Source organism: Nicotiana tomentosiformis, chromosome 5 (assembly GCF_000390325.3).
Source record: "Nicotiana tomentosiformis chromosome 5, ASM39032v3, whole genome shotgun sequence".
In the NCBI taxonomy this organism is placed as follows: domain Eukaryota; kingdom Viridiplantae; phylum Streptophyta; class Magnoliopsida; order Solanales; family Solanaceae; genus Nicotiana; species Nicotiana tomentosiformis.
In genome coordinates, this window is record NC_090816.1 from 96,875,540 (window position 1) to 96,893,819 (window position 18,280).

Below are 18,280 nucleotides of genomic sequence, written 5' to 3' on the forward strand. Positions count from 1 at the left end.
ACTGCAAAATCTTTCTTTAAAACATTAGATCTTTGTTATCTCCTTCCTTTTTCGATTTTTAAATCCAAAATGGCGAAAACATCTAAAATCGTTCCTCACAAAGAAAAGGCTTCTTCTTCACAGTCTGTCGCCGTCAAAACACCGGTGGAACCACGGCCTGAGGAGTGTGTTCCCGGGGCGTGTGTTCTTACCTCCGATTTTAAGGTCGATAAAGCCTCGTCGGTTCCTGGTCGATGTGAACCAGTATCGAGGTATATGTGCTCGATAACTAAGGGACACCTCGAGCAGCTGAGAAAATATTGTAACTGGGAGAAAATAGAAGTGATAATCCTGGCTCCCGAAGAAGATATTACTACTTATGTGAAAGGGTTTTTAAGTGTGTATACTTACCCTTTCATATTAGGTCCCCTCGACCCTGTCGTTATCGATTTTTTTCGCCAATACCAAATAACCCTAGGCCAAATCCATCCTTCATTTTGGCGGATCGTTATTCTGATCCGCTTTTTTGTGAACAGGATCGAGGGGATGCCTTTTATCCTCGACCACCTTATCAGATTGTACAGCCCCCGCCTCTATCAAGGTGGGATAATAAAACTCCAGCGCCGGGCTAACAAAGTGCTCTTCTCGAGCATAGACGAGGACAAGGACCGGGGCTGGATGGGCAGGTTCGTTCGAGTGAAGACCTCCGATCTGATCCCGGGCGAGCAAATGCCATTCCCTGAGGAGTGGAACATGAAGTGTAAGTATATTTCGATTGTTAGCTCTTATTACTTTGCTCCTTTGTCTCTTTCTCACCGATATCTTTTTTTTCGTAATATAGCGGTTGTTTGGATGCCCGGTGTTATTCCCGACCTTAAGAGCTGGGTACAAGCCCTGGCTTCGACCCCTGTATACGCCGAGCGCTCGTGGCGTGATTTGTCAAATGGCCAATGGGAGGCCAAAAATCATGGTAAGCCTTTTTCTCATGCCTTTGTTAATTCGAACAGAATATTTTCTATATATTTAACCAATTATTTTGTGTGTAGGCTTGCGCAAAGATGCGGTTATGAGGCCCTCGTCCGGTGAGGAAGAGACTTTGGCCTCGGTTTCGAAACCGACGAAGGACAATAAGAGAAAACGGGCCTCCACTTCCAAGGATCCAGAACCCAAGACAAGGACAGCTCGTAAGCCGAGGAGGAAAATTATCCCTCTGACCGAAGAATCTGTTCGGCGTCTGAGGGACGAAGATGAAGAAGAAGAATAAGTTGATGGGTCCGTACTGGTGGCCCGAGTAAAGAAAACCATCGATGCCCCAAAGGCAGCTGGATCGATGGTGGTTTATGAAGCTCCACCTCGAGCTGAGGGGATATCGAAGAAAGTTTCGGGCAGAGTCCCCGAATCATCAGAGATCAAGGATGCTTCCCACCGAAGTCAACAAACGGTGGGTATATCTGAAGGGGCCAGCCCTGAAGCTCTTCGAACTGAGGAGAACGCCCCAAGCGAGTCGCTTGGGGAAATAGTAATCGGAGACTCGCCCACTCTTCCTGCTTTTTTCGAAGGGGCGATTCGGGAAGCCCAAGCTTTGGGGGCCCTCGAGGTAGACCGGTCTCATTAAGGGGAGGACCCCTTTCATGATTTGATTACTGGTGTCGAGGATGTTGCTGGCCCTAGTGATGTGTCGGGCCTTTTCTGTGAAGTGTAACAAGCTCTGAATCGGGTAAGCTCTAACTCCCTTCGTTGATACCATTTTTATGTTTGCTATTCTTTTCTAACTTCTTTTCTTCTTTCTTCGTAGGCCGCAATGGTTCATCGAGAAGCATATTCTCGGTCTCGAGCTGAGCTGCGTCGGTACGAGGCTGACCTCCGACGGGTTACGGAGGAGAGAAATGCCCTTAGACTCCTCTTTGGACAAAGGGAAGAAGAAATCAAGGACCTCTGAGCTGAATTGGCCAAAGCTCAACAAGACCATACCGACCTGACCGAGCAGGTAATGGTAATCTTAAAAATCCATGGGCTTGATTCTAGAACGGTGGCTAATTTTTCGATCTCACAGCTGCGGCAGAAGCTTGAGGTGATTGGGAAGCTTCGTGAGGAGGTCGATATGATAAGGGCGGAGACCTTAGGATGGAAAGATGGCATGGACCGTCTTGCCACAGAAAAAGAAACTGCTCGAGCCCAATTATCAACGGTCGAAAACCAACTTCAAAGCATGAAGGAGAAGAGCTCGGTTCAAGCAAGAAAAATAGAGGAGCTCGAGGCTTGGTTGTCCTCTGAACTTACCAAGGCCAAATCTGACACCGAAAAAGCAAAGGCCAATACAGATGCATTCGTGGCCGTTTATCGGACCGATGCTGAAGCTGCTCAGGTACAAGCAAGAGAGGAAGTCGAGACCGTTAAAACTCGAGCACATTGGGTTTCTGAACTTTACAAATGCCAATCTCGGAGGGTGGCCCTCGAGGAGATCCATGCTCGAGGGTTCGATCTCATCGAAGAGATAAAAAGGGCTAAAGAGCTCGAAGCCGATGCTGAAGCCTTGGCTTCCGATGATGACGGTGATGATGATAATGGGAGCGAGAGTGGGTCCGAGAGCGGGGAGGAGCCCGATGGAGAAGAGACCGCCCCAGGAGATAACCAAGAAACTTAGCCCTTAGTTTCTATTTTGGTTTATTGTGTAGGGTCCTGTTCGGACGTTGTAAACACTCTTGTATATATATATATATATATATATATAAATAAATATCTTTTCTTTTCCCGACTTGCCTATGTTTTATTCTCTGTCTTGTGAAGATTTTGTTTCATTCATGCCTTATGAAGGTTTTCATAAGGATTTAGGCAATTTGATCGAATTCGGACCTTGCAGCCTTCATAACCGAGTGACTGTTTGCTCACACTCGAAATAAGGTAGCCCGTAGGCTTAGTAGTCGAGTGAGTGATTGCTCGAACCCGTAGTAATATAGCTCGTAGGCTTAGAGGTCGAGTAAGCGATTGCTCGAACATGAAGTAATATAACTCATAGGCTTAGTTGTCGAGTGAGGGATTGCTCGAACTAGAAGTAATATAGCCCGTAGGCTTAGTGGTCGAGTGAGTGATTGCTCGAACTTGAAGTAATATAGCCCGTAGGCTTAGAGGTCGAGTGAGTGATTTGCTCGAACTCAAAGAAATATAGCCCGTAGGCTTGATAGTCGAGTGAGTGCTTTGCTCGAACTCGATAAACGGTAGCCCGTAGGCTTAATAGTCGAGTGAGTGATTGCTCAAACTCGAAGTAAGGTAGCCCGTAGGCTTAATAGTCGAGTGAGTGATTGCTCGAACTCGAAGTAAGGTAGCCCGTAGGTTTAATAGTCGAGTGAGTGATTGCTCGAACTCGAAGTAAGTTAGCCCGTAAGCTTAATAGTCGAGTGAGTTATTTGCTCAAACTCGAAGAAAGGTAGACCGTAGGCTTTATAGTCGAGTGAGTGCTTTGCTCGAACTCGAAGTAAGGTAGCCCGTAGGCTTAATAGTCGAGTGAGTGATTGATCGAACTCGGAGTAAGGTAGCCCGTAGGCTTAATAGTCGAGTGAGTGCTTTGCTCGAACTCGAAGAAAGATAGCCCATAGGCTTTATAGTCGAGTGAGTGCTTTGCTCGAACTCGAAGTAAGGTTGCCCGTAGGCTTAATAGTCGAGTGAGTGCTTTGCTCGAACTCGAAGAAAGGTAGCCCGTAGGCTTTATAGTCGAGTGAGTGCTTTGCTCGAACTCGAAGAAAGGTAGCCCATAGGCTTTATAGTCGAGTGAGTGCTTTGCTCAAACTCGAAGTAAGGTAGCCCGTAGGCTTAATAGTCGAGTGAGTGCTTTGTTCGAACTCGAAGAAAGGTAGCCCGTAGGCTTTATAGTCGAGTAAGTGATTGCTCGAACTCGAAGTAAGGTAGCCTGTAGGCTTAATAGTCGAGTGAGTGATTGCTCAAACTCGAAGAAAGGTAGCCCATGGGCTTAATAGTCGAGTGAGTGATTGCTCGAACTCGAAGTAATGTAGCCCGTAGGCTTAGTAGTCGAGTGAGTGCTTGCTCGAACTCAAAGTGATGTAGCCCCTAGGCTTAGTAGTCGAGTGAGTATTTGCTCGAACTCGAAATAAGAGTATCCCGTAGGCTTAATAGTCGAGTGAGTGATTGCTCGAACTCGAAATAATATAGCCTGTAGGCTTAGTAGTTGAGTGAGTGCTTGCTCGAACTCGAAGTGATGTAGCCCGTAGGCTTAGTAGTCGAGTGAGTGTTTGCACGAACTCGAAGTAATGTAGCCTGTGGGCTTAGTAGTTGAGTGAGTGCTTGCTTGAACTTGAAATAAGAGTAGCCCGTAGGCTTATTAGTCGAGTGAGTGATTGCTCGAACTCGAAATAAGAGTATCCCGTAGGCTTAGTAGTCGAGTGATTGCTCGAACTCGAATTAATTAGCCCGTAGGCTTAGTAGTCGAGTGAGTGTTTGCTTGAACTTGAAATAAGAGTAGCCCGTAGGCTTAGTAGTCGAGTGAGTGTTTGCTCGAACTCGAAATAAGAGTAGTCTGTAGGCTTAGTAGTCGAGTGATTGCTCGAACTCGAAGTAATGTAGCCCGTAGGCTTAGTAGTCGAGTGCGTGCTTGCTCGAACTCGAAGTGATATAGCCCGTAGGCTTAGTAGTCGAGTGATTGCTCGAACTCGAAGTGATGTCGCCCGTAGGCTTAGTAGTCGAGTGATTGCTCGAACTCAAAGTAAGGTAGCCCTTGGGCTTCGTAGATAGTCCCCGAGTGAGAATGGTTGCTCGAACTCAAGTCGGGGTAGCCCTTAGGCTTTATAGTCAAGTGAGTGTTGCTCGAACTCGTTGATTTTTCAGTTGGCAGTCCCCGATTTATGGGGTAATGGTTGGCCCTTAAGCCTGTTTGCATAATAGATCTCGAAATAGAGGAATATTTCTTAGATATAATATATCGGAAAAGAAGAAAATTTTCTTTGTAAGTCATTATACATGTGTTCATGTTTTGTGTCAGGGCTCGGGCCAACTACATGGGCATGACACATTTGACCATTTGGTCCTTACAATTTTTCCTGTCAAGACCCTTTTGCCATGAAGTAACCAAGTAACTTCTTTTGCACTGAACTTGATAATCATCATTGATATGTTCGATGACAATGCCCCCCAGTATTCGAGGTTGATTGTAAGGAGGCCTCGTATACTGTTGAATTGTTTCAAGTTAGCACGAGCAATGGTTGCCTCATTAAAAAACCTTGCCGATAAACCCATTTGGGACAAATACCGGTCTAAGAGAAAAAGAGTGCAACGCGTGCTCTCTGGCCTAAAGGCTTCGAGTTGAATAATCTGTCTCTGTCTTTGGTCGAACATCGAGCTTGTAGGATTTCCACTATACGTCCAGTATCGGTCTCTCATCGACCTTTGGTTGGTAGCCCTTTTAATAACGGACCCAGAACCCAGCTGGTTGTCTTCGAATCTTATTTTGGATTGATATCGATTGTGCACATCGGCCCAAGTAATAGCTGGGTACTCGATCAGGTTATGCTTTAGCCGCCGTGAAGCCGTCGAGCTTCGTTCGTTTAGACCTTGAGTGAAAGCTTGAACAGCCCAATCGTCTGTGACTGGTGGTAGATCCATTTGTTCCATTTGAAAACGAGATATGAATTCTCATAGCATCTCATTATCCTTTTGTCTTACCTTGAATAGGTACGACTTCCTGGTCTCAACCTTTATGGCCCCAGCATGTGCTTTTACGAAAGAATCTGCAAGCATAGAAAAAGAATCGATAGAGTTAGACGGTAAATTATGATACCATATTATTGCTCCCTTTGTCATGGTTTCACCAAAGTTTTTCAATAATACAGAATTGATCTCATCGTCCTCTAGATCGTTCCCTTTGATGGCACATGTGTAAGAGGTGACATGTTTGTTGGGATCGGTCGTTCCATTATATTTAAGAATCTCGGGCATGCGAAACTTCTTTGGGATCAGTTTAGGAGCCTCACTCGGGGGGAAAGGCTTTTGCACGAATTTTTTGGAATCCAATCCTTTCAACACTGGTGGTGCCCCCGGGATCTGATCGACCCTGGAGTTATATGTTTTCATTTTTTATCGTTTACTTCGATCCGTTTTGTGAGTTCCTCGAGTATCTTAGCAATTTCGGAATTAGTCCCCGACTCTTGCTCATTTGATCTTATTATTGATGGCTCCGTTCTGTGGGTGATTTCTCAGGGTAGACTGGGCTCCGGCCTGCTAGGTACCTGGGTTTGACTCTGCAACTGAGCTATCGCTACCTGTTGAGCTTGCAACATTTCGAAAATCATACGTAAGTTGATTCCGTTTTCCTCAACATTATGGGTTTCTCGAGCTGCATATCGAGTACCAGCATGAATGCTATTTTCAGGTTCAGAACGTAGGTTTGCCTCAATATCCATATGCGAATTAACGTCTAATGGTACTTCGACTCGAGCTCCAACGGCGTCGACAAGTGGCCTTTCGGCCCTGGGCATCAAGTTGTTGTTCTCACCTTGAAGACCAGCTTCGTTGTCGATAGGTAAGGCCATTTAATTGAGAGCTCGTCGTTATTAATCCTAAATCAAAGACACTTCCGAAAACAAGCGTAAAATGGTGTGTTTTTACAGATTCGTATCAAATAATCACTATTATCCTTAGCCCCACGGTGGGCGCCAAACTATTTACCCACAAAACGGATAGAGTTGAATTTGTACGTAGTTCTAAGGGTATGTGGTATAACTTGACACAAATCGTAAGAGTAAATAGAAATATCGAATATTGACTATAGAAGATGAAAAATAAGCAAAGTTGAAAATAGGATGATTTATGGATTAAACAAGATGAATCAATCTATGAAGCTAAACAAGGATAATTCTTCAATATGGTAGTGTATGATATCTGAGTTACAATGTATGCAAAACTTCCTCCTTTATAGAAATATAGCCATCCCTTTTATAGTAGGGGGATCCTACTTTAGATGTAATTAAAAATACATAGTGGGGAACCCATGATAAATCAGCTTTTCCCTAATTCCCGCCGAGATTCTCTCCTTTAGTGCGCCTGTAACGACTCTTGTTTATGAGCTCGATCTTGATCGGACTCGGTATTGGTCGGTTTTCAGTTTTAGAGCTCGATGCGGGTTTGAGCTCGATGCCGACTCGGGGTTCGGTATTGACTTGGGCTCGCTATTGGTTGGCCTCTAGCTCTTAAGCTCGATTTCGTCGCTTCTCAGTATAGTTCGATTTGGACTCGAGCTCGATAATGGCGTCGAATTCGGTATTTAATCTGACTCCGAAACTCGAAGCTTGTTCGTGCCTTCTTCAAATCTCACTTCGATATTATGAAGATGCTCTTCGGTCCATCTTCACCAATCGTACGAAGGTTGAAAACAGTTTTGATCGTATACATATATACCCATCAAAAGTCTTTTCCTTCTCCAATATGGGACAATGTCCCTTTGTCAAGGAGGAAAAATCAAAATTTTATTTTTCCCTCCATTTCCATTTACCCTCTTTTAAGCTCTAAGAGGCTTAAACCCAACAGATTTCGTTGCACTAAATTAAGAAAATTTATCAATGATGAGGATATGAACATCATAAGTCACAACCAGTCAGTATACATTGACGCTTAAAATAAAAATCTATTTTGCAAAATTAAGAGCAAAGTACTGAAAAAAAATAAAAACGTGAAGTTTTACTATAACGTTCATTTGGTTATGATAAGGAAATTAAAGAGGGTCAAACACTTCAACTTTAATTTCACCGCAAGGCTACGGGCGTATGCAGTCATCTCTTATCTCTCACTTGTCTGTTACTTAAGCTTACGTGTTAATGCTTTTTTAATTTATCACTTGATATTCAGTATTTACATTTAAGTTCAGATTAATCCGGATTTAAGCTACACAAGGCTTATTAAAGAGAAAACGGTTCCTTATTAGATTTTTGTTCATGCACTGAGCTCAAATCTAAAACTGCTGATTAATGATAAAGCGATATTATCCATTCCATAATAATCCTCGGAGATCTTTGAAGTGTTAATCCTATACATCTATATATGGAAAAATCTTGTTCTTTGAGGTTTAAACAATCAAAAACTTTTGCTTAGTATTGACCATAGTTCCCTTCATTGGCACCGGTTGCGTACCTAATAATAGGATTTAAGTTATACATATATTGACAATATAATTTAGTAGCATGTTATATATATATATATATATATATAAAAGGACCACAAGTTGGAGATTACTTCTAAAACAACTAACTTCTTCACCCATTCCCCTACTCCACCCCCTTCCCGAATAAAGAAAAATAACAAAAACCAGAATGCCAGCTCAGTTAGTTAGCCGCTAAGGAACCCTTTATTTTCCTTATTTAATTATTTATTATTATTTGAATGTAGGTTTGATTCGGCCTTGTTTTTTCTTTCTTTGTCTGCGTGTATTTGTGGGTTAAAACTGAACTAGTATAGTTGCAAAGGAACCATTTGTGTGATGCAATGGTTTGTAATGTTCGTTTGACCAGAAAACTATTCTGTTTTCCTTTTTCCGATAAGAATTAACAAGTTCTTATCTCTTCCTACCCGTTTTATTAATCGTTGCCTGTAATATATAGGATCGAATTAATATCGAACTTGCATGTTATTTCTGCACTTACACCACACAAGAAAGGGGTGAATTAGGACGTTCTCAATTTTCGTACTCTTAGAACTTGATAAAGTTTGCTTAACCTACCGGAACTTATCTATGGAACATGTTCCGCAGACGTTTTCTGCCGTTGACAGCATGGTAGTAAAGAGCATAAAAATAAAGAACGTACGATTTTACGTGAAAACCCAACCTAGCTTAAAGTGTAAAAACTACGACTCACAAGTCACACCCCTCTTAGATTTTTTTTTTTGGGTAATTAAATATTTTGTATTAACCACCAATGTAAGAATTTACAAAGCTGAGCAGATCACCACGATGTGTTGTACAAGATAAATGAAAAAAGGTTCACAAAAACTTGACTTCCTACGATCCTAGCCTCACTATACACACTCTAATCTCTTAATGCTAATGACTAATATTTACACTTACTCAGCAACACTCGTGTATAGCCTTCAGCTCTGATGTTGCATATGCAAGCCACCCTCCTAGCTAGGACCTCCCATGAAGTAGCTTGCCTTTCAAAGATCTTTAGGTTACTCTCAATCCAGAGTGCATGAATGTACTCTGTATAGACTAGCTTGAGTACTCTCGCCATCTGAGATCTGCTCTCGGTCTTCATAACTATCCATTGATGTTTGGCTGACCATGAATCTGTAGAAGGATACTAAATTTCCAACCGGTACATGAGCCTGTGCCATAGGCATTTACCATATTCACATTTAGCAAACATGTGATCTCTTGTTTCTGGTCTTTGTTGGCAGAAACATCATGTGTCATCTATTTGCATTCCCCAATTATTCAATCTATCAACTGTTAGGATTCTTCCTTGGACCTGGAACCACATAGTGAATATTGCTTTTGGCCTTGCTTGGTTCTGATACATTAAGCCTTTCCATAGTACTTTTGGTAGTGCACCAAGCACTTGCAGATATACTTGCTTTATAACTGTGTCTTGTGACAAGTTTCTAATAAGATGCAGTTTGTTCCTTGCCTCAAATACTTTTCGAACCATTCAATGTTGAGGTTTCATTTTAAGATGTAATATTTTTAAAATGAGGGTGAATGGGAAATGGAGGGAAAATGAAATTTTGAGTAAAATTTTAAGTTTCCCCCTCTTAACAATGAGACATTGTCCCATATTGGAAGTGGAAGACATTTTTGGTGGGTATAGATATAATTGCTCTTCTTGTAGCTCTTAAAGAGTTAAGAAGAAAGCAAGCCTCGCGCCGTCGTCGTTCGCTCGGCTCGGCTACGGCTTCGGCTTCGGCTTCGGCTTCGGCTTCGGCTTCGGCTTCGGCTTCGGCTTCGGATTTGGATTTGGTTGATTAATTTATTTGTAAACGGATATTTTCCAATCCGTGTATTGATAATTTGGCAGCCGGATAATGGTCTTTCCACCATGAAGTGCTTGCTCCACAAACATGAAGTGCTTGCTCCACAAACATGTAATGCTTGCTCCACCATGAAGGGTGGACGTTTGGTCTTGCACTCCTTCTTGGCTGCTATATATATGAGCAGCAAATGTTGAAGAAAGATACTAAACTCAACATACAATTCGCTCAACAAATTGGCTATACATTGCATTCCTTCCTCTCAGAACTTCCATACGTTTTTCTGAGTATATACTCCTTCGTTCTGCATTGTTTTTTAACTTCAAACAAAGCAACTGTAAGTGTGATTTGCTACCGAACTTTGTGTTCGCCGAAACACTGGGGTTTGAAGTACCGCTACACCAGTGTGTTATTCGTTCTATCCTGGGAGGAAATAATCCATTACCTTGGGTACTAGGAGGGGATTAAATTCCTTAAGGAAACACTGTGAATTCAGTGGGCTCGAATTTATTATTATTGTTTCATTACGTTAACTTATATTTTGCAGAATTAATATTTACAAATACAGGAATATTGACCGGGAATAACAATCTTAAGAAATTTAATATTTATTTCTGTACTTGTGTTATTCTTATTATTCTGCAAACTAAAACCTTTGTGGTTTGTGTACTCCCGTTTTGGAGAGTTAAGCCTTCGTGGCGTTTTGTTGGATATTAAAATCTACGTAATTTTTACTCCAGTTTGAAAACGTGTATTAAACGTTTGTTTGTGTCATTCTTTTCTGAAAAAGATGATGACTGAAAACGAAAACCAAGCTGTTCCGATGGCGACTGCCAACGCAACGACAAGCCGAACACCGGCGTTGGCACCGGCAGAAAAACCCGGAAAATTTTCCGGGATTGATTTCAAACGCTGGCAGCAGAAGATGTTCTTCTACTTAACTACGTTATGTCTACAGAAGTTCATCAAGGAAGATGTTCCTGATCTGCCGGATAAAACTCCAGATAATGAACGCTTTCTCGTGATTGAAGCGTGGAAGCATTCTGATTTTTTATGCAAGAATTATATTCTTAGCGGACTGGATGATAATCTGTATAATGTATACAGTAGCATGGAGACATCCAAAGAATTGTGGAATGCGCTTGAAAAGAAATATAAGACTGAAGATGCCGGGATGAAGAAATTCGTTGCCGCAAAATTTCTGGACTACAAAATGATAGATAGCAAGTCTGTTATTACTCAAGTCCAGGAATTGCAAGTGATTATTCATGATCTACTTGCTGAAGGTCTTGTAATCAACGAAGCATTCCAAGTAGCAGCAATGATTGAGAAGTTGCCTCCGTTGTGGAAGGACTTCAAAAATTATTTGAAACACAAACGAAAGGAAATGTCCCTTGAAGATCTCATTGTTCGGTTGAGAATCGAAGAGGACAATAAAGCTGCTGAAAGGAGAGGCCGTGGAAATTCAACAATAATGGGAGCAAATATTGTTAAAGCTAACAAAAAGAGGAAGAAGGCTTCTGGTCCGAAATACAACCCAAGCAAGAAGTGGTTCAGTGGAAACTGCTACAACTGTGGGAAAACCGGACACAAATCTACGGAGTGTCGTGCTCCGAAGAAAGACAAGAAAAGGGGTCAAGCAAACATGGTAGTAAACCATGATGATGTTGATAACTTGTGTGCCATGCTCTCTGAATGTAACTTGGTGGGAAATCCTAAACTGTGGTGGTTTGATTCAGGAGCCACTCGCCATGTTTGTGCAGTTAGAGAGGCTTTTGCTACCTATGCTCTTGCTGAACCCGGAGAGACAGTTTATATGGGAAATGCTTCAACAGCAAAAGTTGAAGGATATGGGAAGGTATTTCTAAAAATGACTTCTGGCAAGGTCATGACTTTGAACAATGTCCTTCATGTTCCCGAAATGAGAAAGAATTTAGTCTCTACTGGACTTCTTGTTAAGCACGGTTTTAAGTGCGTTTTTGTATCCAACAAGGTTGTAATTAGTAAGAATGAAATATTTGTGGGAAAAGGTTACCTCACCGAGGGCCTTTTCAACCTAAATGTAATGGTTGTTGAAAATAATAATAATATTTCAGCTTCTTCTTACTTACTTGAGTCAAATGATTTATGGCATGTACGTTTGGGTCATGTCAATTATAAAACCTTGCGGAAAATGATTAACTTGGAAGTACTGCCCAAGTTTGAATGCGAAAAATCAAAATGTCAAACATGTGTGGAATCTAAGTATGTTAAACATCCTTATAAGTCAGTTGAAAGGAATTCAAATCCTTTAGACTTAATTCACACAGATATTTGTGACATGAAGTCAATACCATCTCGCGGTGGAAAGAAGTATTTCATAACTTTTATTGACGATGGTACTCGATATTGCTATGCTTACTTACTGAATAGTAAAGATGAAGCAATAGACGCATTCAGGCAATACAAAAATGAAGTTGAAACGCAACTTAACAAGAAAGTAAAAATGATAAGAAGTGATAGGGGTGGTGAATATGAATCTCCTTTTGAAGAAATATGTTTAGAATATGGAATTATTCATCAAACAACAGCCCCTTACACGCCCCAATCTAATGGGATTGCGGAAAGAAAGAATCGCACATTAAAGGAGATGATGAATGCGTTGTTGATAAGTTCTGGTTTGCCACAGAACTTGTGGGGGAAGCCATTCTTACGGCTAATCGAATATTAAATCGAGTGCCCCATAGCAAAACACAATCCATTCCTTATGAACAATGGAAAGGAAGGAAGCCCAACTTGAATTATTTTAAAGTGTGGGGGTGTTTGGCAAAAGTGCAAGTTCCTAAACCCAAAAGGGTAAAGATAGGACCGAAAACCGTTGATTGTGTTTTCATAGGATATGCGACAAATAGTAAAGCATATCGATTTCTGGTTCATAAATCAGAAAATCCCGACATTCATAATAATACGGTTATAGAATCAGATAATGCTGAGTTTTTTGAAAATATATATCCGTATAAAAAGGAATGTGAGTCGTTTGGTGAAGGATCTAAACGACCTCGGGAAGAAACAAAAGAAAGTACATGTAATCAGGAGAATCCAAGACGTAGTAAACGTCAAAGAATGTCTACTTCATTTGGACCAGATTTTGTGACTTTCTTATTGGAGAATGAGCCTCAAACATTTAAAGAAGCTATGACTTCTTCGGAATCATTGTTTTGGAAAGAGGCAGTCAATAGTGAAATAGAATCCATATTGAACAACCATACATGGGAATTGGTTGATCTTCCTCCTGGAAATAAACCTTTGGGTTCTAAATGGATTTTTAAGAGAAAAATCAAAGATGATGGCACTATTGATAAATTCAAGGCAAGGCTCGTAGTCAAAGGGTATAGACAACGAGAAGGTCTAGACTACTTTGATACATACTCTCCAGTTACAAGAATTACGTCCATACGGATGTTAGTAGCATTAGCTGCAGTGTATGGTCTTGAAATTCATCAAATGGATGTTAAGACGGCCTTCTTAAATGGAGAGTTGGAGGAAGAAATTTACATGGAACAACCTGAAGGGTTTGTGATTCCAGGTAAAGAAAAGAAGGTATGTAGACTTGTTAAGTCTCTTTACGGACTAAAACAAGCACCCAAACAATGGCATGCGAAATTTGACCAAACAATGTTGTCAAATGGTTTTAAGATAAATGAATGTGATGAATGCGTGTACATTAAAAATGTTCCAAATTACATAGTCATTGTTTGCCTATATGTGGATGATATGTTGATAATGAGTAATGACATTGCCAACATAAATGCTACTAAGCGTATGCTCAATAGCAAGTTTGATATGAAAGACTTGGGAGTTGCTGATTTAATTCTGGGAATTAAGATCAATAAGACTCCTCAAGGTCTGGCATTGTCACAATCTCATTATATTAAGACAGTACTTGAAAAATTCAAGCACTTGGGCTTTAAAGTTGCAAAGACTCCAATTGACGTGAATCTTGCATTAGCAAAGAACAAAGGCCAAAGCATATCACAATTGGATTATGCTCGTGTATTGGGATGCTTAATGTATATCATGAATTGTACACGACCAGACATAGCTTGTGCTATAAGTAAACTGAGTCGATATACGAGCAATCCAGGCCAATCTCATTGGATGGCAATGAAACGAGTTTTGGGATATTTAGAACATACCCAGAACTTTGAATTGCACTACAGTAATTTCCCTGCGGTGATTGAGGGATACTGTGATGCAAATTGGATCACCGGTTCAACTGATTCTAAGTCCACGAGTGGATATGTATTCACTATTGGTGGAGGAGCGGTATCTTGGAAGTCGTCCAAACAAACATGTATTGCCCGCTCTACAATGGAGGCTGAATTCATAGCCTTAGATAAAGCCGGTGAAGAAGCTGAATGGCTCCGGAATTTCTTGGAAGACATTCCATTTTGGCCCAAACCGTTGGCACCAATATGCATACATTGTGATAGTCAAGCGGCAATTGGAAGGGCTGGGAGCGTCATGTATAACGGTAAATCTCGTCATATACGACGAAGACATAAAACCGTTAGGCAATTACTCTCTAGAGGAATTATCACAATTGACTATGTAAAGTCAAGTGATAATGTGTCGGATCCACTTACAAAAGGCCTAACTAGAGAGGTAGTTGAGAAATCATCAAGGGGAATGGGGCTATGGCCGAGAACAAGTCATTGTGGCGGTAACTCTACCTAGAAGACTGGAGATCCCAAGATCTAGGTTCAAAGAGATCAAACAAAGTCATTAATGACGGTTCAACATTGTCAAATAAAATTTTAGTCCATTCTCGTGATGAGACAATGTTCAGTACCAAGGATAAAGCATTAAGGCTTTTTAATGATTTCTAAATTTGATACGGGGTATATCAAATAGTGTATCTACAGGATGACACGTTTAGGAATCACCTATTTAAGTGTGAAGTGTGAGCCGCTTCAAGGAGAACTTTGTAAGGCCAGTTCTCTACGCACTTATGAAACCAGGCGGTGTTCATGGCTGAAACGAACACAACAATGAGAACCAAAGACGGTTAAGGGTTGATTGTGTGACTTATGGTTGTCTAGGTATACACCAAAGATCGACGGTTCAAAGATATCAAATCTACCGATTGACCGAGTATATCCGACATAAGTTTACTACGGAAAGTTCAAAGGGAAACCTACTTATCCAGATGCAATTAATCCTTGCTTGTAAATCACACAGTTTTTCATGCATACTTCCGTGATATAGCCATTCCCCATTCATGTGGGGGATTGTTGAGGTTTCATTTTAAGATGTAATATTCTTAAAATGAGGGTGAATGGGAAATGGAGGGAAAATAAAATTTTGAGTAAAATTTTAAGTTTTCCCCTCTTAACAATGAGACATTGTCCCATATTGGAAGTGGAAGACATTTTTGGTGGGTATATATATAATTGCTCTTCTTGTAGCTCTTAAAGAGTTAAGAAGAAAGCAAGCCTCGCGCCGTCGTCGTCGTCGCTCGCTCGGCTCGGCTTCGGCTACGGCTACGGCTACGGCTTCGGCTTCGGCTTCGGATTCGGATTTGGATTTGGATTTGGTCAAATGATCGATTGATTGATTAATTTTTTGGACCAAATTTATTTGTTAATAGTAAATATTAACGTAAGATTATCCGTATTTGTAAACAGATATTTTCCAATCCGTGTATTGATAATTTGGCAGCCGGATAATGGTCTTCCCACCATGAAGTGCTTGCTCCACAAACATGAAGTGCTTGCTCCACAAACATGTAATGCTTGCTCCACCATGAAGGGTGGACGTTTGGTCTTGCACTCCTTCTTGGCTGCTATATATATGAGCAGCAAATGTTGAAGAAAGATACTAAACTCAACATACAATTCGCTCAACAAATTGGCTATACATTGCATTGCTTCCTCTCAGAACTTCCATACGTTTTTCTGAGTATATACTCCTTCGTTCTGCATTATTTTTTAACTTCAAACAAAGCAACTGTAAGTGTGATTTGCTACCGAACTTTGTGTTCGCCGAAACACTGGGGTTTGAAGTACCGCTACACCAGTGTGTTATTCGTTCTATCCTGGGAGGAAATAATCCATTACCTTGGGTACTAGGAGGGGATTAAATTCCTTAAGGAAACACTGTGAATTCAGTGGGCTCGAATTTATTATTATTGTTTCATTACGTTAACTTATATTTTGCAGAATTAATATTTACAAATACAGGAATATTGACCGGGAATAACATTCAACATGCTTGTTTTGGTACTCCTATATTATTGAAGTACTGCTCTTTAATATAGTAGCTATGGATCCATCTGATCCAGAGCTTGTCTTTCTTGTTAGCCAGCTCCAAGCAGGTCTTGGTTATAGCAGCTTTGTTTCACATGGCCAAGTTGATCATACTCAGCCCTCCTGCAGCACTTGGAGAACACATCCTATCACATGCAACCAATGCCATTTTGGTTATTGTATTCACACCCTTGACCAGACATAACTTCTACAATCGGATTTTGCCTGCATAAGACAGTTTCTTTGCTGTCCATGAAGATATTCTGCTAACAATTTTATCAATAAGTGATTGCCATTGCAGCACTGACAACTTTTTAGTGTCAAGAGGTATACCCATATATTTAAAAGGCAGGTACCCTTGACTGTATCCTAAAGCTTGTTGCATCTCTTGCTTCAATGCAGTGCTAACTCCTCTATAGTAATTGAGCTTTTGGATAAGTTTGCTTTAAGTCTAGAGGCCTCTAAGAAGATGTTGAACTTATAGTGTAGAAGGGCAACAAAAGTAGCATCTCCTCTTGTAAAGAGGAGAAGGTCATCAACAAAGCTCAAATGAGTTAGGTCCAATCTTTAACACATAGGATGATAATGAAAAGCTTTCTCATGTTTGAGTGTCTTTAAGTTCCTACTCAGATATTGCATTGCTATGGCAAAGAGAAATGGAGACATAGGATCTCCTTGCCTAAGTCCTCTAGCAGCATCAAATGGCTTGGTAGTCTCCCCATTGATGAGTATAGTATAGTTCACTGTTGACACACATTCTGGATCCAATTAGTGAATTGATCTGGAAATCCCAGACCTTTTATGACTTGATGCAAGTACCTCCAATCTACTATATAATAGGCCTTATGAATATCCAATTTGATGAGGCATATTGGAGATATATTCTTCCTTGAATAAGCCATGACTAACTAATAAGCTAGTAGAACATTATCTGTTAACTTTTCTGCCAGGTATAAAACCAGCCTGAGTATCTAACACAATTGAAGCAATAAATTTTGCAGCCTGTTTGCAAGGACTTTGGCTATTAGCTTATACAGAACAGTGTATCAAGCTATAGGTCTGTATTCTTTGACTCTGGTAGGATAAGCAACCTTTGGGATAAGTGTGATAGTTGTGCAATTAATTGCTCTAAGCAGTTTGCCTGAATGAAAGAATTCCTTCACTGCATGACATATTTCAGAACTAATTAGTGGCCAAGTTCTCTTATAGAATAGTGCATTGTATCCATCAACTCCAGGTGCTTTGTCATCTCCAATTGCATAGAGTGCCTCAAATATTTCCTGGTCAGTGACTACTACACATAGGCTCACATGCTGGGAGTGTATAAGAACAGGTCCAAGTTTCATTACATGCTTGTTCACTGCTGCAGGCAAATGAACTGTATTTGAGCCCATCAGGGATTTGTAGAAATCGATTATTTCCTGTTGAATCTGATGTTGCTCAGTAAGTCTATCTCTATGAGCATTTGTCAATTCTGCAATTACTTTCCTGTGCCTTCTTTCCTTCATGACAACTGAGAAGTATTTGGTGTTAGAATCACCAAGTCTTATCCATTTAGCTCTGGATTTTTGTTGGAGAATACTTTCCTCTATCAGTGACCATTTTTCCAATCCTTCTAGCAGCATTTTCTCTTCCAGTGCTAATGGATCAGTGTACTGTAGCACCTGTTCAATTGATCTTGAGCATCTAGTAGCCTGTGTTTGAGTTGTTCCATATTAGTTGTTACTCCTCTAAACTCAGCATTATTAAGTTGTTTTAATACTGGTCTAAGTTCCTTGAGCTTGTACCAGACATCTTTCATAGTGTCTGAGTGCAGTTATGTCTTCCAAACTTCTTCAACCAGTGGTAAGAAGTCCTCATGATCAGCCTAGACATTGAAAAACTTAAAGGGGATCTTTCCACTTGAGTCAACTCTCCTTAAAGTGACCATCATGGGTACATGGTCTGACATAAAAGGCATTTTATAGTCCACCTCCATATGGCCAAAAGCATACATCCATTCACAATTCCCAATAGCTCTATCAATCCTGCTGTAAACTCTGTCCGATCCT